The sequence below is a fragment of the Numida meleagris genome, chromosome 12 (assembly GCF_002078875.1).
Source record: "Numida meleagris isolate 19003 breed g44 Domestic line chromosome 12, NumMel1.0, whole genome shotgun sequence".
Lineage (NCBI taxonomy): Eukaryota > Metazoa > Chordata > Aves > Galliformes > Numididae > Numida > Numida meleagris.
In genome coordinates, this window is record NC_034420.1 from 16,261,816 (window position 1) to 16,285,015 (window position 23,200).

At 50.9% G+C, this 23,200-nt stretch overlaps 1 long non-coding RNA gene across 1 annotated transcript; it reads right to left on the reverse strand.

Moving 5' to 3' along the window:
* On the reverse strand, positions 11,815 to 19,620 carry LOC110405553. Its single transcript, XR_002442939.1, has 3 exons — positions 19,340 to 19,620; positions 18,414 to 18,537; positions 11,815 to 11,946 (listed from the first exon to the last, which is right to left on the reverse strand). It is a non-coding gene; the product is annotated as an uncharacterized LOC110405553 (long non-coding RNA).

Below are 23,200 nucleotides of genomic sequence, written 5' to 3' on the forward strand. Positions count from 1 at the left end.
GAAGGACAGATGGTTGGACAGGCAGATGGATAGATGGATGGACGGAGAGACTGATGGACAGAGAGATGGACAGACAGACAGGTGGATGGATGGATGGATGGATGGATGGATGGATGGGTGGTTGGATGGACGGACAAACAGATGGACAGAAGGACGGATGTTCTCTCACAGCAACCCAGGAAAGTCCCACACGGGGCACGCGCTGCATTCCCACTGGAGCCACGTGGCTGGCACTGAACCATGGACCTCTTTCCTTAAAGCAATGAAACAGGCAGTAAATGCCTGGCTGCACTCCACGCCTTAAACTGCACAGTCTCTGGTCCTTAGTGCTCTCATTGGCTCTACAAAGATCCCAGCAGTAACAAGAATCACCCCGAAGAGACTCCTGCTGCTACCGAGTGTCAGTGGTTTGAATTAGCAATGAAGTGTTTAATTTTTCACATGCATTATTTTAAATCCTGCCTGAATATTTTACACTATAATTCATCCTTCAGATAAATGGGAAGTTTTGGGTTCTCAGGCATATGAAAACAAGAAAAACAGCAGTGTTTTAAGTAGAAAACATTACTCAAGCTCAGCATTCCCAGCACAGCAGTCCAGGAAATTCTGAGAAGCACAAAAGGGAAAAGTGCAGCGTTAATAGCCAAAGTCAGCACCGGGCTGGCTCCAGACGGATGCAGAGCGAGCGTTGCCCAGGCAGCAGACAGCCAGAGCAGCACCTGCAGGCCAGACCCAGACCCCATGGCCGTGATGCTCCCAGGATGCATCCCCCTTCTCCTCACTGCCCCACAGGGCTCTGACATGCCCCAGGCCCGAGGAAAGCTCAGCTCTGCCGGCATTTCCAGAGCCCTGCCCTCAGCGCCGATCCCACGCCAGCTCGTCAATAATCCAAATATTGCTAAGCCCATCGGCAGACTGATGTGCAAACAGAGGCCCAGGGGCTGCCCAGCCTCAGGCAGACGGCACACTCATGTTGCTGGCACGGCCGCGCCGATGCGTGGAGCACTGATGCCACACTGCTGCCTCACTGCTGTAACACCGCTGATAAGAATCTTGCATCATCAAAGCTCAGTGAAGCGCACCTGCCTTCAGACCTTGGCTAAGTCATGACTTCGTCTCCTGAGGGCAGCTGCAGACCTGCTCGCATAGGAAGGAGGGTTTTGCTGTAAAACTGCTGTTGCATTTTGTGCATCCCCAGCAGGAAAGGTGAGCACCTGCTCTGCGTGGCAAAAGGGAATTGTGAGATCGTGATGCAGCGGTGCATGTCATTTGCAAAGGGCGCACTCAGCTTTGGGAGGCTGCGGGCTGTGCTCGCTGCTGCTCATTTGATAAGTGAGGAGCTCCTCACAGTAACACCTGCTCTGCTCCAGACCCAGCCACAACCCCGGGGCTGTGCCATGCAGCCCAGTGCCCAGGTGCCCCTCCTGCAGAGCCACTTCCCATTGCAGCCTGGAAGCAGATCCTCATCTCACAGGGCAGTGCTGCCCCAGCTCCCTGTTGAAAGTCCCCAGGGCAGAGCTGTCCCCCTGCTCCTTCCTTCCCCTCTCTCCTCTCCTGTCCAACGCTGCTCCACGTGACATCTCCCAGCCCTAAGCAGGGGATGGTGGGCCTCAGGAGTGGCATCATCCTCCAGATGGAGATGATGGTGCTGTCACAGCCAGGTGAAGGCAGCTCGACTCCAACAAGCTGCAGTCAGCAGCTAAATCCGGATTCATATTCTTCAAGAGAAATTCCCCTTTTTCCCTTCTTGAAGGATTTGGTGAATTACTCATTCTCCCTTATTATTTTGTTCCTATTTTATCTTCATCTTTTATTAGTCACCTTGTCAGAACTCATAAACTATTTACATGATCTGCAGAATGTTATCCCGCGTTCACACAATGGTGTTTGGAACACCATCCTTTTCTCAATAATAGGCAGTGGTTTTGCAACTGAGAAATTAATTGCCCCTTCCTGCCGGCCCTCTCTCAGAGCCAAATGTGAGATGGTCGGTGGGTGGGGCAGCGCGCTCAAAAGCACCATTACAGATTGTTTGGATCATCTGCAGGGTTTCAGACAGTGCCTTCTCCGGCTGTGAATCACTGCTGTTAAACACTGCCCGGCTGCTCGCCTGAGCTCCAGCCAAAGGCTCCGCACACGTCCGAGAGCAGCAGCAGGACTGCAGGAGGGGAGAGTGCTCCCAGGCAGCATGGGGGTTCCTGGGGAGCTGGGGCAGCGTGAAGCTGAGCCTGGAGCTGTGCACAAGCCCACTGCCACTGGGGCTGGGCAGGCACAGGGGATTCCTATGGAATCTCAGATTTTGGAATTCAACACTGGCTCAGGCTGCCCAGAGATGCAGTGGTTCCCGTCCCTGCAGACAGCCTAGGTCAGGCTGGGAGGGGGACCGGATGGCCATAAAGGTCCCTTCCAACCCAAACCAAGCTATGAATCCATGAAACTCCAAATTTCTAAATGTGCTTGAAAGGTGAGGAGCTTTGGCTCTCCAGAACATTTCTGAGCAAGCAGGGAAATTTCCCTTGCTTTCCCCAAAGGTGGTGAGCCGCAAAAAAAGCCCATGAGTCTGAAAGCATCCAGACCTGCTAATCCCCCCTAAGAGAGGCTGCCTAGGCACAGCCCCCAAGACAAAGGCAATGCAGGCAGGGGTCCAGCAGCTGAGATGTGACAAATGAGTTGGCCTTGGATTAATTTCTGAGCTCATGCCTCTGCATAACAGTCTCCTGGCAGTGTAAGGGAAGGGCATGCCACTGTGACTCACAGGTATTTTTTGAAGTAATCACAGAGGAAGCCATAAAAAACATGGGGAATACCTTTCTGTTAACGAAAAAGCCGTCCTGTGCCCAGTGGCTATCCGGAGCCACACAGCCCTGCCCGTGGTTTTGCCCATCTGTGCCGTGCTTGGGCACGCTTCCAGGCACAGCCCACTCCACAGACACTGAACAGGGACCGGCAGCCACAGCCAGAGCACGGCATGGGGAAGGAATGTCCTCGGCCGGGAGCGGGCTGCACAGCTGCTGCAGATGCGTTGGCTGAGCACAGTCACCGGCGGCGACGATTTTACTTTCTGCTGTTTCTTAAAAACATTAGAGCTCCCCTGAGCTACATGAGGAAGCACGGTTTCCTTCATTCTGCAGGGGAAGACCACAGAGTTACAATGCTTTTAACTCCTTGCAGTGCTGAGGCAGGAAGGTAGCGGTGCTGTCGTGCAAAGTGCGCTGCAAACGCTACAAAAGCATTTCAGCCTCTCACATTCAGGATGAGTGGAGATACATGGGAGGGCCAAGCAGGGGAGACAGGAGCCCATCACGTCTGCCTCGATGTCCAGGAGTGCTGCCATCAGCTATCAGCATGCGGAGAAGCACAAACACCTGCAGGTTGCACAAGAACACATAGATGGAAGCTTGATGTAAGTATGAGGAGGCTGCTCACACCCAGAGATGGAAGGGACCCATCAGGATTGTTGAGTCCAACTCCTGGCTCCACACAGGACCACCACACAAAAATCAGACCTGTTTGCTTTCCATTCATTTTTTGTTATTTTTTCAGTTTCACCGTGAATTTTCTATTTGGCTTTCAGTTAATTAAAAAAAGGGTCCGGTCACTTTTTGCTCATTAACTGAATTCTCCATCCAGGGCGGACCTGGGTATTTCAGATAGCTCTGCCCAGTGAAATCATATCAGTGAAATCAGATCGGAGCCCCACGTCGCCCTCACGCAATCCTGCCCGGATTTTTTGGCGGAGGTGGGGTTGGCCGCAGCGCTGCTGGGAACTCCCCGAGCCCTCAGCATCCCGCAGAAGTGATCCCCGTGCTGCAGAAAGGAAAGAAAGGTCAGCGCTGATCCTGCCATGAGATGAGCAGAGTGGTCACAGTGGTTTCTGTTCTGAACGTTTGCAAATGAGTCAGCGTGTTAGAGGCCAACTCTAGGTGTACGTACAGCAGCACGCCGCAAGTTCCATCCTCCTTTCTGATGCTATCAGGTCTTTCTTTTTCCACCCTGGCTGCAATCTAAGAATGTATTTGCATGTCATTAGCTGCTATAAAAAGAATAAAGAGAACAAGGTGGGGTTCCAACCAAGCAGTTCTGTTTTTTCCAGCAGTAAAGGTCCGTGCTGCCCACTCCTTTCCCTTCTGCCCTTCCTGCAAAGACTCATTTCTTCAGCCAGCTGTGAGATGAGCACCAATTCCCACTGCCTCCTCCAAGGGAAGAGATTCCTCCACACCATTTGAACCTGGCTATCATGTGCACTCATCCACATGACACCTGCGACCTTTGAAACAAACGTTCTGTTTTCTCCTCGCCAGCCTTAGCAGGAATGGGTTTGCAGAGCCACGGACACCTTTTCTCTAGGAGATCAAATGGAGGAGAGGGCTGAGCCTCAGGGGTGGTTCTGCTTCCCACTTGGGTGATGCATGGCCTCCCTGGCCTCCTTACTATCAGAAGAGAGTTTTCTTTAAAGAAAGCAGCCGAGCTCCATGGGGATGGCTGTTCCCCACAGCTCTCCTGTGATTGGGCTGAATGGATGCAAACCCATTGTTGGCATGGGGCAAAGCTGGCCTTCCTCTGCTCACCACCAAAGTAATGCAGTGGCTCAGCCTCAGCTGTGGGATAATGCCACTCCACTGACTGCAGGGAAAGTGGGGAGGGAGCATCAGGGGACTGCAGCAAGGCAGGAAACCAATCCATGCAGCAGCAGTCATGTAGGCAGGGAGCAGAGGCTGCTCCGCACGCCATGTCTGCTTCCAGAAGGGCTCATGCAGCCCACCATCTTGTAAACGTGAGTGATGTGAAGCATTAAGGAGTATTAATTAGGGGGGAAGTATAGAATCATAGAACGGTTTGGGTTGGAAGAGACATTTAAAAGCCATCTTGTCCAACACCCTGAGGTGAACAGGGATACCCACAGCCTCACCAGGTGCTCAGGGCTCCTCCAGCCTGACCTGGGATGGGGCACCACTGCCTGTATGGGCAACATCTGCCAGTATCCAATCTAATCCTCCCCTCTTTTAGTCTGAAATCATTTCCGTTTTTCCTATCACATGGACCCTGCTAAAGAGTCTTCCCCCTTCTTTCTTACAGCCCCTTTAGGTACTGAAGAACCGCTCCCAGCTCCCCCCGGAGCCTTCTCCTCCCTGTCTGCACAGCCCCAGCGCTCAGCCTGTCCTTCAGGGGAGCTGTTCCATCCCTGGGACATTTTTGAGGCCCTCCTCTGGATGCGCTCCAACAGCTCCATGTCTCTACTGTGCTGGAGACTCCCCATCTGGAGGCAGTGCTCCAGGTGATGCCTCCCAGTGCAGGGCAGAGCGGCAATAGATGAGTGTTACTTTGAGTAATCACAATATCAAAAAGAGTACATGGAAGCATGAAGATCTGGGTGATGTTTAGGTAGCTTTCTCTTGTACCAGTACTTTCAGCATCATAAAATCGCTTCAGCCCCTGAAAGCAAGATGGGCTCAAACATCTGAATTGCAGCTACTGAACTTCTGGGGGAGTCTTTATTTTAGACATATGTAGTTTCCCCTGTCAGATAAGAAAGTAACAGCTTCCACTCTACAGGTGACTTCTCGCCTTCAGTGTGAGCTTCTTTGTGGTGAGGTATTAATCATTTCCTCGCACGGCGCACGTATAAAAGGAAGCCAGGATGCAGCCATACCCAGCCCACGAGAGGAGCGCGGCGCCTTGCCACGATGCTGCTGCTGCTGCTCTGCCTGCTGCTGTCCTGCTGGGCCCCCAGCTCCCCCAGCCCCCTGCGGCCGACCAAGAGCTGCCCCCTCAGCTCCCCCAACCCCGTGCGGCTGACCAACGGCTGTCCCCCCAGCTCCCTCCTGATAGAAGTCATTCAAGACGTTCAGAGACTACAGGTTCGCCTCTTCTGTTTGCTTTGTGTTGCACGCCTGAGTTTTCGTTCTGGTGGAGCATCTGCTAATGTGGTTTTTAACAATCTCTTGCAGGGCAGGAGTGAAACCATGCCTCCGGTAAGGCTTTTTTTCAGCTCACATTGCAATGCTGGGTACCCATGGTGTGGCCATGTGCTTTTGGAGATGGAAGGACGATCTGGCAGCTGGCAGATCCCATCCTTCGGCAAGCTCACGTGCTCTCGGAAGAGGTGTTCCCTGGCTACCATGCCACCCATGGGCTTCGCTCAAGGCAAAATCTTTTCCCTGAAAAATCAGTGCTCAGGTGCTGCCTTGATCGGAGCCACGTGCAAGAGCTGGCTTGCAGCCAGCACTGGCTCTTGTTCTCATCACGAGGCAGATCAGAGCCCCTTCTGAAGGCACCGGGGCCGTGGTCAGTGGGCACGGTGGGGATGGGTCAGTGGTTGGACTCAGTGATCTGAGAGGTCTTTTCCAACCTTAGCGATTCTATGATGCGGTACAGAAAAGATGGGAATGACTATGCTTCTTTATTGCAGAATAACATAACTCTCATGATGGAGAAAGGGGAAGAGAATCCTGTCGTCTATCTGGAAGAATTTATTAACGCCCTGGAAAACAGCAGAATGAAAAATGTTACCCAGAAGCTACGGCTTATCTCTGATGCCAGCAAGACGTGCGCCGGGTGGCTGGTAGGTCCGGGGTGGATTTTCTGCTCACTGTTCTATGGGGTTTGGGTTGGTACAAATCCCAGTGTTAGTCCAGGCTGCAGCAAAATGTGCGCACTGCTAAAGCACACAGCTGCCTCCCAATTTAGTGCCTCCACGGGCTAAAAATTAATTTAAAAAAAAAAAAGACAAACCAAACCAATCTACAGTCAAAAAACAAAACACAACGCGTGTGTCCAAATTACGTTTGACTCTTCTCCTTTGTCTGTCCCCCAGAAACATAAGTGGGAGCCAATGGAAGACTATGACTTTTTCAAGAATTTGGGTGAATTATTAAAGTTCCTGAACACATACAACTTCTGAGAGCAAGCAACCTAACCGTGGAGCGCTGTGATGCATGCCTGGCCCGGCCTGCCACACTACGGAACTCCGTGCGCCCAACTTTGCACATCCTCATCGACAAGCAAAGCTCCTGGGAGACGTTATTTATTCCTTTAATTATTCATATTTATTCTATTTATTGCTAGGATCTTCTAGTTATTTATTTTTATGATGAAGAAACGCAGTAATTGTTTACTTCACTCTATTGGTGCGCGGGGAGGAGCCCTGTGGGTGCCGTTCCCTCTCCACGTGCACCATTCTCTACCACCCCATCCCCAGCCACACACCAGGGTCAGCGCTTTGTTCCTGCACCTGAAGTTTCCAGATGCGTTCAGTGCAATTTTGCATCTTTTTGGCAGAGTCGATGGCAATTTTTGGAGAAGTCTCCTCCAAGGATGGAACGGTTACATTTTAAATGATGCCAAAGTGCCTCTCTGAGCTGAAGAATGTTGCTGTGCTACAAAGGCAGTGACAATTGCTTTAAAATACAAAAAAAGCAAGGCGCAAATTGCCTGTTCTCAAAGACCTGAGTGCTGCCAAGACATTGCACATGCATTTTGCACAGTAAAATACTTGGGAAATTTGCATGCAGAACTCTATGAAATGTAATCAAACTCTAACGGGATCTATGCAAAATAAATCTCTCGCACAAATGTGTAACTATCATCGTTTCCTTTGTGGTGTTTTATGGTGATTTAAGGAATATGTGACCAGAAAATGCTGGACTGATCGCATCAGTCTGTTCTAATGCTGAGGTTTGGACAGTTTGGGGGCAGCTTTGTAGGGTCTCACTGGGAGCTCCAGACACCGCGTGCCACCACATTTGTTTTCCAGCTGGGATGAAAGCAGCACATTTGGCTCTTCCTTTGCCCACTCTAGGGCAGACAGCTGGCTGCAGCCCCTCGCCTTCCCCCTGCCTGGATGTTCTGACTTCAGGAAGATTTGTCCACACAGAAGAAAGAAATCATGTGGCAAACTTCTCCCTTGGGGCAGGATGGGATGGGAGCAGCCCCAGCCTGCAGCTGCACCCACATCTCTGCAGAGCATCGCACACATACCTATCCTCCAAGGGATTTTCCTGCTGGAATTCCATTATTTCATAACTCCATCATCACCACCTACTGCCACACACCTGGATAAAGCTTTCCTAAGTGCTTCATCTGAGGGAGGGCATCTCCAGCAGCAGTGCTTGTGCCTACAGGATGCCCTGCAAATCGTTGCCTGCAGAAGAGAGCTGGGGAATGCCACAGCCCGCGGAAGGCTCTGGTGGGAGCTGACACCTCAGAACAGTTTGCTGGTATTTTTAATAACCGCTGGTGAGGAGTTCCTCAAGGGCTGCAGAAGGGCAGCCAAGGCAGCCGGTGTGTGACCAGGGGGAAAAACAAAAGGTGTCGTTATCACCGCGCACCCCAAAGGCATTCCTGAATAAATTGTTCACCAATGCTACCAAAATACTGAGTGCCTGGAAGAAGTGACTCGGCACATTGGTGGTCCATGCCAACTCTGCTCATTCTGCAGGAGCACAGCCAGCAGCGGGCTGAACGCAACCGTGCCCCATGAGGCATAAACACGGGCAGTGGGACTGACCCCAAGCTACATAAGCGTTATCCAAAACCCACGGGTGCAAAAAGATGACGTGGTTTTTAACATTGTGAGCAATGATGTTCACAGCCTTCCAGTGAGGGAAGCGGTGCTTTGAGAGGGACCACGACCCAATGCGATGAGATGCAGCGAAGGGCTCCACCGACTTCCAAGGGGATCACAGACACACCTCGACAGCACACTCCTATTGCTCACTGAAACCCTCTCCGTGTACCACTGACATCCCTACCGCTGTAACCAGGTCCCCCCCGCCGGGCTTTTCGAGCTCCCGGAGCAAGCGGCTCGCCTCGCTGCAGCTGGTGCACCGCAGTCGTTGCGTGCTGAGGTTTGGCAAGCGCTGCTCCTCGGGAAATAAAGCAGCAGTAACACCAGCGCTCCGCACGCTGCTAGCGCGGGCCGCTCACTAGGCGGCACTCCTCTCCTGCCGAAACGCCTGCAGCGACACGAGGGCAGGAGGGAGGGGAGGAAGGGCTGCGTGATGCCATGCACGGGGCTGCAGAGGCTCGGGCTGTCGCAGAAAGGTGATGAAGCACGGAGCGGCTGCGAACAGCGCTGCAGAAGGGACCGCGTGCCCGAGGGCCCCGCAGCACTGCTGCCGTACCTGCCGGGAATGCCGTTACCTCTGAGTGCAAACACCGAATCTCAGGCGCTCGTGGTTTCGCTGTTCTTCGGAGGGCTGCGTGTGCTTGCTTCCCCCCGCCTCGCAAAGCTCCCCACCGGCAACCACAGAAAGTCTTCAGATGGTTACAGATGCCAGCAGCTCCTCTCACCACATCTTTGGTACGGAGCACCTTCCTTTTACCAAAGATCAAGGACCACAGGGAGGTGAAGGAGCAGCGGCGATTCCTGCCGGCAGCGGGGCCACGCTGCCCATGGGGCAGGATGCAGGATCCCATGGACTGGGGATGCACAGCAGCGCTGGATCAATAACATCTCACTGCTTCTCTCTAACAGCTTTAGCTCCCTTTGGTGGTGGGCCAAGGTGGTCTTTCCAAGCAGACGAGAGAGGGTTCTTCCAAATCTGGCGTGAAAGTTTCAGAAAATGGGTTTAGTGGGTGTCGGTATTTGCCTAATGGTTTGGCTGAGGGTGCAGCCCGCACTGTGGCTTGCACTTCGTGTGTCGGGCTGTTACATCCTCATACAGAATGCTGCAGCGCTGAGCAGTGGCCAGCAGCTCCTTCTGGGGCAAGCATCCATCCAAAACGTGAGAAAGGCAAAGGAGATGCAGGTCCTGCCCTCACCTTTCACTCCATGCCATCTCCAGGAGACACTGAAGCTTACATCAGAGAAAGCAGAGAAACCTCCATTGGTTTTCACACCATTCACTGTACCGGCTCAGCACAATTAAACATTCTCGTTAACAACTCATTTTAATTACCTCTACCCCAGGCTGCTGGACAGCCAGAGCCTGCAGAGCCCGAGCTCCTTGGTGGGGAAGTGAGGGGTCATTTCCTGAGTGGTTTGGGACTGAAGTTTTTTGGTTTTTTTTAAGAAAATGACTCAGAACTTTCTTCACAGAGGGGAACTGTGGCAGGGCTGGTGGGCATCTCCCACTCAGCTGCTGCTGGAAAACCTTCATGAAGCGCTGAAGGAGGGCAGCACCCGCTCTGCAAATAGGCAGTAAGCGAGCAGCAAAGCGATGGGAACAAAGGGAACGTGCAATTACGTGTTTTTTAGTAGAGATAATCCAGAACAGATATAGACAAAGAGCTTAAAACACCATCCAGCCTCAAATTTTCATATTACATTTAGAGCTCTCCAAAGTAAAATGTGGGCTGAACCAACAGCAAGGATTTCCCTAATCGCATCCAGTAAAACCAACCTGCCACTTCTGCACTTCAGCAGGCATTTTACTTGAAAAACTGCCTCTAAAAATCCAACAGATTTAGAGATGGAATGGGAACATGTGGGACACATTTGGGCCAGACACTCTGCTGGCACAGACGTGGATGTTTGCAAAGCTCTGCACCGATGTGCTCCAGCTGAGAGCCTGGCTCTGCACTAACCCTGTCCCAGCAGCACTTGCCAAGCCCACTTCTGCCATTGCAAAACACCTTCCTTACAGCTCTTTGCTGAAGTCAGAGCTGCTGTGGAGCAGGTGAGGAGCGGGGCAACAGGGGCTGTGCTGGCAGACAAGGTCTCCCACTGTTCCACCCGGCGGCCCCAGTTCTGGTCCCCACTAATTTCACTTTTCCCCATGGCCAGGAGTGTTTTCTCACCGCAGCCTCCCTCAGATGCCACTCCTTGTATGAACCATACTACCCCTTGCCTCCCAGCACAGAACAAATTAGTGACTTTTTCCCTTTAAATCTGCAATGTCACAGGGCTACCTCAGCCCTGGTTCCCTAACTGCCCTGGACATTCTGCTCTCCCAACACATTATCTGGAGGTGACCCCCCGCTCCTGCATTCCGTTGCCCTGAGCTCATCCCCCTGCTGCACCCCCAGGCACTGCTGCAGTTTCCACCCTCATTCCAGCCCCTTTCCCCCTCACTCACATAATCACAAGTGCAAGTGAAGCCAAGCACCTAATTGCCCCCATGAAGTGCTGCGTAATGGCTATACAATGAACGAGGCAATCCTTTCCATAGACAGTTCCCCCAGAATGATACACTGCGGTTGACAGCTGAGAATGAAAACTTATGCAGCACTGTCAGAAAAATTAGCACTGTCAGGATAAGGTCTGGTCCCCACTCTTACTAATTATGGAGAACAAACGACCTTCTGTTTTACTGACAGGTCAGAGAAAAGATCTTTCCCATAGGAAACGCTCTGCAAGCAGTGCTATACATTGGTGCGAACCTCTGCTCCCACACTGCTGCCGAGGTCACCCTGCAGACAACCCCTTTGCTCCTGCGGGCTCCATCTTCAGCCGGCAACAGCTTCAGAGGCTCTCAAACCATTAAACCAGGATAATATGCAGTGATATAGGATGCAGTCTCCTCTGATAAGAAACGATGATCTTCCTGGCTGTGTTACTCCAAGACGAATCATTTCCTCAGGCACGAACAAGTCCTGCTTTGACAGCACCTCGTGCATCATTAGTGCCCTTACGTGGCTCCTGCTTGCACAGAAGTGCTGTCCCAGGATTAGAGGCTTTAGTCAGTTTACAGGACCATTAATCAGAAACACTTCTCCGATCAGATATGCTGCTAATTTGAAGGCTCAAGTTGTCACCTATTTCCTACTTTATTGATTTGTAAATGAGATAAGACAGTAATCACATCCTGCCCTTACTGAGCTTCTCTATATAAGTGAGCCCAGCATCCGCCAGAAGAGAGGAGCCTGAATTCAGTGCACTCTTCAGGTTGGAGTCCGAGCCCCCAGTCCAGCACCTTCCAAATGCATCAGTACGTGCTGCTGCTGCTGCTGCTGTGTGGCTGGAGGGCATCCGGCCACTTTCTTCCTCTGAAGGGAACACCACTTCTGCAGAACAAGAATAAATTTGCCATCATTGATGAAATGCTTTGCTTACTTGAAAATGAAAATACATCTTTTAATGTAAATCACTTTCCCCTTGCCTCACGCCAGATTTGCTTCTTGAGGTGACTTACAATTTGTAACATGGAGGTTTCTGTCTTTTTCAGGAGAAGCTCACCACGCCGATCTTCGTAATGGTAAGGAGCAGCTGTTCCTCATTTGTTATTACCAGGCGGACTCATGGTTTACCAACTTACGGTATAACCGAGGGGAAAGCTCCGGGGACATTTGAAGGCAACGTGTCCAGTGCCAGCTAAGGGCTTGCTGGGCTCCAGCACAGCTCTGTGAGAAGTGGGGCGGGGGGGCCCGAACCCAGAAACCTGGCCCAGGAGGGGCACAGGGCCACCACCAAGACCAAGGCTGGCTCAGGAACAGCCCTGAGTGCTCTGCTCGCTTTCCCTATGTACCACATCATATTGTTTTAAAAAATGGCTTGAACGCAGCCAGCATCCAATTTTAACCACCCTCAGACACAGACAGTGTGTCCTCCCTCTATGTCCCTGTGTTCTTTTTCATGCTCTTCAGGAAAGACTTCCAGCAATGTTTGTAAGGTCTGTTCACTAACCGATGCACTGCAAGGAAAACTGCTTGAAGGAGCTATCTGCAAGCATCCTACATCCAAGACAAATCGTTCCCATTTAGAAGGAATTTAACCAAATTCTGAGAGTTGTCAAATTCTCCATCTACAGAAACTGCAGCACTTCCACTGAAGAATTTGTGGCTGCAATAGCTACGAATACTGCACTTACAAGTTCTTAAGGGAAGATATAAGAAAGATATATCTCCAGAGAAAAGTTACAGCTGATTTATTCAAGATGGCTTATGAATAATATCCTTCCTCTTCCTACAAACCAGAATGCCATTTACTTTCCCTTTTTTTTCCTTCTAGAACATAAACTGTATCTCTAACTACACCAACGAGTTTATTCACCAGCTAAACAGGTTGAATTCTACGTGTATGAAGGTAGTTACAAGAGATATGGAAAAGCTAAGAGACAACTGCTCGATTATGAAGGTAAGCTTCCTCCATTTGATGCTACTTTCAGACATTTCCCTGCAGGTCTCCATCTGCCCAGGCTCACTGAGCTTGTTGATTTGCTTCCATCTCCCATTAGTTCCCTCTGAGGAGTGCAGAGCAGTGGGCTCTCCCTGGACAGGCAGGGTTCTGCAGCCCTTGGGGCACACCAGTTTTCACATAGGATGGAGGACAGAGCACGATTCTCCATTTAAGTCTGTGGATATACTGAGGAAACGTCAGGAGTTGTCTTTATGAGTTAAAAGGAGCTGCTGTGCTTTCCTGCAAGCTGCTTCCCCTGAGGGAATCAGAGGGCATCAGTGGGGGATAGCCAGTAACACCTGACCTGTTGCATTGCTCCTTGATCATTTTTTGGAAAATTCCAATTTTTTTTTTTTTAAATACTTGGTAGCGAACAAATTGTTCCTTCTTTTTAACTTTCGATGCTGAGCCCTCCTGCAGCTCAGTGCTGGGAGTGAGCAGGCTGAGATGCTGCTGGGACCACACAGTGCATCCCAGGCTCCCCAGTATCTCCAGGACACGGATATGAGGGAGATTGAATGTATAAATAGGAGTTGGACTTGATGATCTGTACAGGTCCCTTCCAACTTGGGATATTCCATGATACCCAGGGCAGAGTTCACTGCTGGTCTGCAAGAATGGTGGGAAATGGTGCGGGGCTGGTGCCCCATCCCAGGGAGCTGAAGAGCCCTGAGAAATAACACAGCCTTGGGGTGGAATGCCTCTGTAACTCCTGCATCAGCCTCTACTCTTTTTCCTTAGACAAAATCAGCCCATGAAAATGCCTGCTCTGACATGAAAGCAGATTTCTCCAAATTCAGAAGGAACCTGGAGAGATTCTTGAGGTGGCTCAGCCGGACAAACAACTGCAGTTATTTTGTGAGGGACGACTCAGATCTGTACGGAGGCAGCAAATGCACCTGTTCTCAGCTGCAGAAGCTCTGAGCGGTCCCTGCAGCAGCAGTGGGGCTGCCCAGGAACGGGGGGGGGGGGGGAAGGAGGGGAAGGGCTCCCACAAAACAGAATCCGTGCTAAGAGCTAATGCAAGTAGTTGACTGAAAGCCAAAGACATCAATTAAAACTTTATCTACCGAGCACAGCCAAGTGTCATCATTTACACTGTCTGCAGTTATCAAGTGTGAAATGTTGTTGTGGCACCTGGGTCACAGGGAGAGGTGCAAGGTCTGGGGGTTTGTGCACACAGGGGCAGGAAACACAGCCCTGACCCACTCATATGTGTCAGGTGGGGACAGGAAGGGTTTCCGCGTGGGGATGGGGGCTTAGGGGCTGAGATACTCAGTGGGTGTTGATGGGACCCAGCTCAGCCCCTCTGGGGATGAGGCACCACCAGAGCTCACCCTGCGCAGAAGTCATGGCTCGTTGGTGGTGTTTGCATCAAGCTTCAGCAGGAGTCTGACCAAATAAACCTGGAGGCTTCGCCTGTTTCCTTCTCGCCGCATACTGAAGAGCTTCTGCTCAGAGTTTTTTCTGGACTTTTTAGTATACATTTATCCAAAACACATCCTTCAAACCTCAGCCAGCAGCCAGTGTAGAGCAGGATGTCAGAAGCGATGTTTGCATCTTACCATGCATTAGAAACACAGAATCCCAGAATGGCTGGGTTGGAGGGGGCCTCAAGGATCTTCAGTTCCAACCCCTACTGTGGGCTTGCTGCCCCCACCAGCTCAGGCTGCCCAGGGCCCCATCCAACCTGGCCTTGAACACCTCCAGGCATGAGGCACCGATAATTTTTTTTAATTTGCATCACACGGGCAGAAGAGCTGCTGGGTTACCATGCCTCTGTGCAAAAGAAGCATTTCTCCAGCGTGCTCGGAAGGCTTCAAACTGTTGGACAACTCCAAGCTAAAGCAGCCGCTGGGATCACACTGTGGGTCACAGCTCAGCTCTCTGCACCAGTCTGTGCCCAGTGCACAACAACCGCTTTGGAAAGACCCACAGCTCAGTGACCTTTGGAAGCTGGTAAGAAATGATGCACATCTACCAGGCCAGCCAACACCCAGCGTGCCTCCTGGAGCACTACTCAGCATTCTGAGCAATACCTGAATTTGCTCACGCACTGGGCTCCATCTCACCTTCCAGCGCACTTCAAAAAGCAGCAGGCTTAAAACAAACTGCTTTCCAAGTGGCTGCCTTCCAGCGTTTCTCATTCCTGAAGTCGCTGTTTCATGTCACTTGCCTGCAAACTCGCCATACTTCCAGTGCTTTACTCCAGGAGATGCATCTCCCTCACCCACCAGCACTGCAATCCCAGGAAATACTTCTGTTTAAAGAACAGAAAGCAACTGAAGAGCGCTTAGTTTGGCTTCACACAGCCTCGAGATGAACAGAAGCACTCCTGTCCAACATTATGAGGAAGAACAGAATTAAACCTGAGAAGTGCCCAGAGCTGTCTGTTCAAACACAGATGTAAAGGGCTGATCTGTATGAGCAGAATCTGCTGCTATTTCCCAGAATCACAAACCTCACGGTAATGCAGACAGACACACCACCCAACACATGGACCACGATGGCTGGCACAGTTGTGCTTTCACGAGAGAGGTATTTATGTTGGAGGAGCCCGTGATTTCAAGGAGCTGGTAGCAGAGAGTGCCACTGCACACCTCCTGCGCCCGAGTTTGCTGAGCTACACTGGGGCTTTGCTCCGAGCACCCACTCTGCCCCTACCTCCAAAATATCAGCATTAATATAACTGTTAACGTTCTGAGCATGGTGCTTGGCCTTACTTCAGAAGCGATGGCATTCTGATATTCCATTGACCTTACCAGAAATCCCCGAGTACCCCGAGCATGATTCATTTTTGCTTTAAGTCCACACAGAGGTAAAACCCAAGCCACCCACTCTCACTCCCATTGTGCCCACACACCGCTCTAGCTCATTATCTCTGTATTGACATTCACTTCTCAACACATCTACCTGCATGTCTAGCAATGCAGAAGGGAAAAAAAGTCTGAATTAAATCTTAACCACTGAGATTGGAAATGCAGCAGCAGTTTCCTCTTTAAGAGCACATTTTCTTAGCACGCATCCCACAGGTGTTCCCCTCACATAGAACCTTCCATCCCCTCCCAGATCGCAGTGCTCAGAGTTTGCTTATCCAGACTCCTTCCTCCATGAACTCAGGTGATTCATACAACGAAAATTGCTATCTCCTGCTGAAAAACAGGCTCTGCTTTTGCTCATAGACCACCAAGGAAAAGCTCCACAACTCTGTATAGGATGAAATCCCAGATCATTGCACAATGCTTGTGGACAGAACACTCAGCCTCAACTCGCAAACAAACAGAATTCCGACCAGCATTGCAAAGGAAACATTTGAGGTGGCCCAACCAGTGCGGTACTTTCACATTCCGTTTCATCACCACCTGATTTCCAGATGTTTCCAGGTCCCATGTGAGAGCTCTCTGACACTGGGATGGTGGCCCTGCTGCTCACCCTGAGCCTAGCATATGCTGGGGCATGCAGAGTTTTGTGGCCTCCTACACCAGCCCACCTCAAAACTTGCAAGCACAGAACCCACACTGCCCGAGCTCCCATGGCCACAGGGCCACACCAGAGCCAGGTGCCCAGCCCCACAGCCAGGGGGCTGCCAGAGCTCTGCAAGAAGGAGCCCCCAGTGCCAACTTGGGCACCTGTGCCATTCAACAGCCCCTGCCCTACCTGCATGCACCCAGCAACTCCCATCTTGTGTTACCAATCCCTACCAGCTGCGCACAGCAGCTGAAATCAGGGAGGAAGGTAGCATTCATACAGCATTACAGAGAGCTCTCACATCTCTACCAGGAAGTTTTCACTGGAAACAAGAAACACCACAAGTTTTTGTTCCAACAGATGAATCAGACTTCTTGTACAAATCACACGTTCGGAGCAGCCCTCCCCCTGCTCCTCTCGCCCTGCTGTAGGGGATACACACCACATCACCACTTCAGTGGTCAGCAAGAGCAGAGCAAGCAGCGAGCTGCAGGGAATCGCACTGAGCCTCCGCGTGGCCATCACAAAACGTGGGATTTAGGCAAGAAAGCAAGCAGAGCTGGGCAGAGATGCTGAGAGACTCGGGTGCAGGTTGTGCTTAATATCAGTACCTCTATGGAAAAGTAAAGAGGCCCACTTAGGGGGATGGCTGATAGCATCTACCCCCACGGCAATCTGAAAGCAATATCAAAGTCATGGCAGGAAGAAGAACACGCCAAACCCACAGGATTTAACCCAAAGAAGGCACAGTCAGACACTTTCAGCACTGAAATGGTCTCTCCCTTCCCATGCCTGTATCGAAGAGTGAGGAAATACAACGGGCACTGAGGTTACAGTACCTATTTATCACAGCAGAGATATTTCAAGCTTTGTTTTTCTCTTTAAAGACAGAGCTGTTAGCCACATCCTCAAGTGTGGAGTGCAATGAGCTGCAGTGGGTAAAATGCCTGTTCTTACTCAAAGGTGACAGAACTTTCTCTAATAATATTAGCACTAAGTATCATACGGAATGGAAAAATAATTTCAAAATATCATACTTAGAAAAGGAAAAAATCTGGGGAAGAAAAGGCAAACATTAAATTTTTTGTTTGCCGTAACACTCCATCAGAAACCCATAGACTGGAACTACGGCTGCCAGCACCAGTATCCCTATGGGAAAAGTGTAAGAGAAATTGTTTCCCAAAGGCTTTGGCTCTGCAGAACCCCAGTCTGGTCCTTCTCAGGAGCAGTCCTGAACTCACCCTGCTTCTCTATATGCAATTTCCTAAGCTATTTGAACCTTCCTCCAGACTTTGCCTTTGAGAACACTCAGAGTTTTGTGCTGCAATCAGAAAAAAAGTGAAATCTGGATCTGATATCATTGGCAACGGCACAATCTCTGTTCTAACAACTTCCATAAGCTCTGGGCTCTCATGTCCTAACGCATATTTTGCATGTGATACACTCCACGTGAGAAGGATTTTAATTTTTATCACTGCCAATTGAAGATCTCCTCCCCGCCCTTATGAAAGAGTCTGAGCCGCCTGCGTGGGCAGCACCAGCACTGGGAGCTGCAGATGGAGCAGCACGGGGAACTCACTGCCCTGCTCCCCCAGTGATGGATCCCAATGGATCCACAGCAGCCAGCACCAATCGACCTGGGGACACCCGTGCCCACTCTGGGAACCCAGACATTGCGTTCTTGGAAAGCGATGCCCCCCAGAACCCACTTCAATGTCAAACATCACAAAACAGTGGTTGTTCTACTTCAGCTTAAGTACTGCCATCGAGGAATTGCTTATTTTGATGAAATGGTGAAAAAAAAATGCTCCATCAGTGCAAACCGCGTTCCCACTGGCCGGAGGCTGCCTCACTGCATCAGCGAGTTGCATCATGGAAAGTCACTTACCTCCTGGCTTTGTTGCTGCGGACACGATGCTACAGGAACAGAGCTGCCGACAGGTACAGTCTGCGATGGGAGACGGTCACAACATATTTCAGCTTCTGAGAAGTCATGTAGGAAGGCTTTTCAGCTAAAACAATGAAGAAAAAGGCTGAGATGCAGAGAGCACCCTCCACAGACCACGGCCAGTGATAAAGCTGTGGTTGAAGAGTGGCAGCAGCTAAGAGCGCACGCAGTGGTCATTGCTGTGCCTCAGCATCCTGCACAGCCCGGCTGCATTCCCAGCAGAAGGCCGTGGCATGCAGTGAATGCTGAGCACCAGCACGGAGCCTCGCACCTGCAGCATCCCCATCCCGCAGCATCCGGACCTGGCAGCCCACAGGAAGCACAGTGCAGCTTCCCAACGTGCAGGTGACTTGTCTGCAATCTAGGCAGGATCCAAATGACTCATCAGAGCACCCCTCATCCTACTGTTACTCAGCCCAGCTTCTCGGTTCTGCAGAACTGTCCTTAGCAGCAGCTCTTCCACTTCTGCAGCTTTCCAGTGACAATAGCATTTCCTTATTTCAAGTAAAGCGCCTTAAAATGCAACATGAGGCACTACCTGTTTGCACTGCACCCGGGCTCCTTATTACCAGAGCTCTTCAAGTTATAGCTATCAATTTCATAATGCAACATCCCAGATGCTTCCATGTCTACAAGTAATCCACATCACATGGAAAAGTCTGCTCATGACTGCTGCTTACAGAACTAATGGCTGCTGTACCCCAAAGCACCTGTGGAGGATTACACCACTCAGAGAAGTGCTACAGCCAGCTCCAAATGCTTTCTCCAAGCACTGCTTTGCAGCCAGGGTAGATCTTTTTGCAACAAGAGTCAGCTCTTGAAAGCATCATTACCACCCCATTTTAAAAGAACAGTAATTCCAATACCTGGCTCAGGCACTCAGCTTCAGGCCTGCAACAAGCAGTAGGAAACGAGAGGACATAGCCCTGGGGGATGGTCATGGAGCACCCTCTGCCAGCAGAGGCAGAAGAAGACCTCACGCTGCTCAGTGTCCCAGCACAGCAGACCCAGCAGGAGCAGCACACAGCACTCTGCTGCCAGCAAGCTCACCAACACACAAGTCCCAGCCCTCCTGGGTTCCAGGCACACAGGTGTGTGAGGCCTTCTGGGAAAAAACCATTTGCTAGAAGTGGAGCTCAGCTGTATCTCATTTTGCTGCTCTGATCTCCCAGGTTTCAGGTGTGTGTGTGTGTGGTGACTCAGACCAGCCCTGCAGTGTGGGCTCCCTGTGACGTGTCCCAATCAGGTCAGAGGTCGTGCAGCCCTCGCTCCCAAATGTGCTGCATCACCTGGGGCTTGGTGAGGAAAGCGCCCGGATCCTGCTCTGTGCAGGAGCTGTGCTCACTGCTGCTCAGCAGCACCAGGTGCTGGGTGCTCAGTGCTGCACAAATAGCAGCATGTATCAGCTCATGGTGTTTCCTTCTGTCCCTGTGCATGAAGCACACCCATTGATTTTCTGTCTCACACTCTGGGGTGAGTCACCCCAGCATCCTTCAGGCTCTGGGAGTCACCTCTGCAGACCCCCACCCTGCATGCCTGACCCTGAGGTGGCAATGAGTACGCACAAGGGGACAGAAGCTGCACTGATAGGATTGGTGGCACTTGTTATTGTTACATACCAAACCCTGCAGATACCAGACGAACTTTCCCAGACATCAGCTGGACGCAGTCGTACCCCAGGAGTTACAGAAGCCACTAAAATTGGCTAAAATATATTTACTACAAATAAGGAGCCAAGGATACAAAATCAATTCTGTATTCTCCCCTCTTCGTGAGGATCTTTCACTACCTTACCACGCAGACAGAGCACAGTAACTTGATGCCTATGGCTCATCCTATAGAAAAATGTATGTTGCATTGTGCAAGTTGCAATGCCTTCATCCCGAGGAGCAGCGGCACGGTCACCATGGCTCCAAAGGGGTGAGAATCACTCACGTGCAAGAAAGCAGGGCTTTGGGAAGGAGGAATTTGTTTTCAGTTTCACTTAGTGCATTTCAAATTGGATGCTGATGCTTTTGGGAGATGTTTGCTCACACGTGGCAAACTGAGCACCTCCCTGCGGCCCTGGTGCTTGCAGCAAGCAATGCCTTCGTGCGCTTTCTGGCTGCAGCATGTGTAGCCTATTTGCTTTGTTTGTTTTTGGCGTGAGAGCACATTTGTGGCATTTTGTTTACAGAGCTGTGTCAGTGCCCAGTATTTACCCAAGTGTCTGTCTTCAAATTTAGGACAGGTGCAGTAGATATAGGACAGCTTTACAGCGTAAACACTGGAAAGAACCTGCAAAGAACCAACCCTAAAGGAAGTGACCACAGTAAATGACGCTAGGAGAAGAGCCCCTCGCTGCTGTTTGCTTCTAAGATTAAATGCACCCAAGCTCACAAGGCTTCACAACCCAACGCTGCTCACCGTTCCCCACTTCCTGCGAGTACATCGTGCTGCTTACCAAGAAAACCCAGGTTATCGCGTAGAGCAGAGCGCACAAACCAACCGCAGCCACACGGCCAGTGCAGAGCTCTCCCCACAAGCACAGGGGCACAGCTGCCACTCCACCGTAGGCACTGCAGGCAAGCAAGCTGCCCGGGGAAGGGATACATGAAGCCAGGAGGGAGCAAAGGCTCTTTTCCTGGAGCCACAATCTCCCACCGTGCCCTCCCCGACCCCAAAGATGGAAAGCAATGCTCTATGAGGTGAAAAACGTTACACACCGTGAGCCAGCAGGGAGCAGATGAGGCCTCTGCGTGGTAAAGGCCGCCCAGGAGAGGTGGCCCACAAGCAGCGTGCCATGTGAATGTGGGTCCTGGGACAGCGCTGCTGCCGCCTCACAGCCCACCATAATCCTGGCATATTGCAGTGTACTTGTGGGTGTAGGCAGAGTGAGGCTGGGCAGCATGAAAAAATTCACACTTTTGAGGAAGTGACAGACTCAGGCTGCGGGTGGTAGCAGGGCATACAGGTTCATGCCTCACACGGAGTCGGAAGTCTTTTGTTTGTTTCTTCTCATTCAAGAGCTGAGATGAAAGTGAAGGAAGCCAGCGTGGAACCCGAGCAAAGGCTGCGAGATCACGGCGGGAAGGTCTGGGAGACATCGCAGCGCACGGCCTCAGCTGCCGCAGCCGTGAGGAGCAGCAGTGCCGCCTGCACCGTGGCCGCTGTGCTCGAAGGAAGGCGCAGAGCAGTGCCCTGCACTACCAGAACAGCAGGCCCACGGCCTAGCTCAGCCCCACGGCGCAGGGACCAGCTCCCCTGCAGCCTGTAGCAGTCCATCACAGAAAACAAAAACCATCCTCCTGCCCCTCTAGGGATCTACAGCTCTGCTGAGGTACACAGCCAACCTGTGTGACACTCATCTTCCCCCCAGCAGAACACCAAGTCTGCTTGCTCTCTCTGAGAGGAAGAGGTCAGCAGCCTTGCTTGCCTCACCTTCGTCACAGCTAAACCCTCTCTCCAGACACCACTCTCTACACTTTCGGCCAAACATCGGATTTCCCCTCTCAGGTGATTAGATAGGAGATGCTTTTCCACTGTAACCGGAAAGCAGCAGCTTCTAACACAGAACGTGATGTTCTTCATTGAGTCTACAGAGCTGAACATCTATGCTTTAGGTGATTTCCTAGCCTGCATGGAGGGCTGCAGTACTGCTTAGCAACGTGCCCTACGTCCACACAGCTGCGCTGAGGCCTGGGGTTCAGAAACCACACACTTGCACTGGATGCGGATTACCAGCATGGTCTGGGGGTGGCTACTCTTCTTATCAGTCCAAAAGCTGTGATAAGAGACCATCTCTCCATGACAATTCATGTGGTATCTGCTTCTATCAGTACCTAAGAGACCACATCTGTGAGTAACAGACCGACAGGGCCTGAAGAGCTCTGAAAGATCCCGAAGCATAAATATCCGTGCTAAGTACTTAAACCCCGCAAAATAAAGCAGAGTCAGCAGCATGTCAGAAGACATTGTTTCAGTCCAAACCAAACCTTTAAGCAGCTATCACAGCAGTGATACATTACAGAAGTTCCCTGTCCCTGGAAGAAGGAATGTTTGTTCCAGCATAAGAATTCTAAGCCTAAAAACTTCCACACGAGCTTAATTTTAGGCTTCTGATCATATTCTGTTCAGGCTGCAGAATGATACAAGGCAGAACAGGGAATATAATCTGACAAACTGCACAAACATGCCTGGGAGGTTATGGAATGCCCACAAGTCACATGTGCTGTTCTCCTTAAAATAAGCATTATGCTTCAGCTCAGATTAGCAGTAAACGTATCTTGCGTACAGCACAATAAACAGTTTTAGTGTTCAAGCAGTTCTGCATCCACACTTACTACACTCTGCTTCAGGGATGGTCTGAATCAAATTGGAAGACAACTGGAAAAAAAAAAAGGCTTATTCCTAGAGAAAACAAGCAAGCAAAAATCAGCTTTAAAGGTTCAGCGTGATATAACTCTGCTAACAACAGTATTTCCAAGCCAACAACAAGATTTCAGAAGGTTTCAGAAGGAGGATGTACAGGTTTTTGGCTGGAGGCCTGATGAGAACTTCATCTGTCAACATGGTATGTTGACAGAAAGCCTAAGTAGATCCTTTTTCCTCCCCACAGAGTCAAAGTGGTCCAACTAGAAATTGGGGGTTTGGCTCATCATCAGCTCTTCACATCTGCGAGGCTGTCATACGTTGAATGCTTTGTAATAAAGCAAAGCTCCTTGTTTCCCAAGTTTATGCCGTGCTGA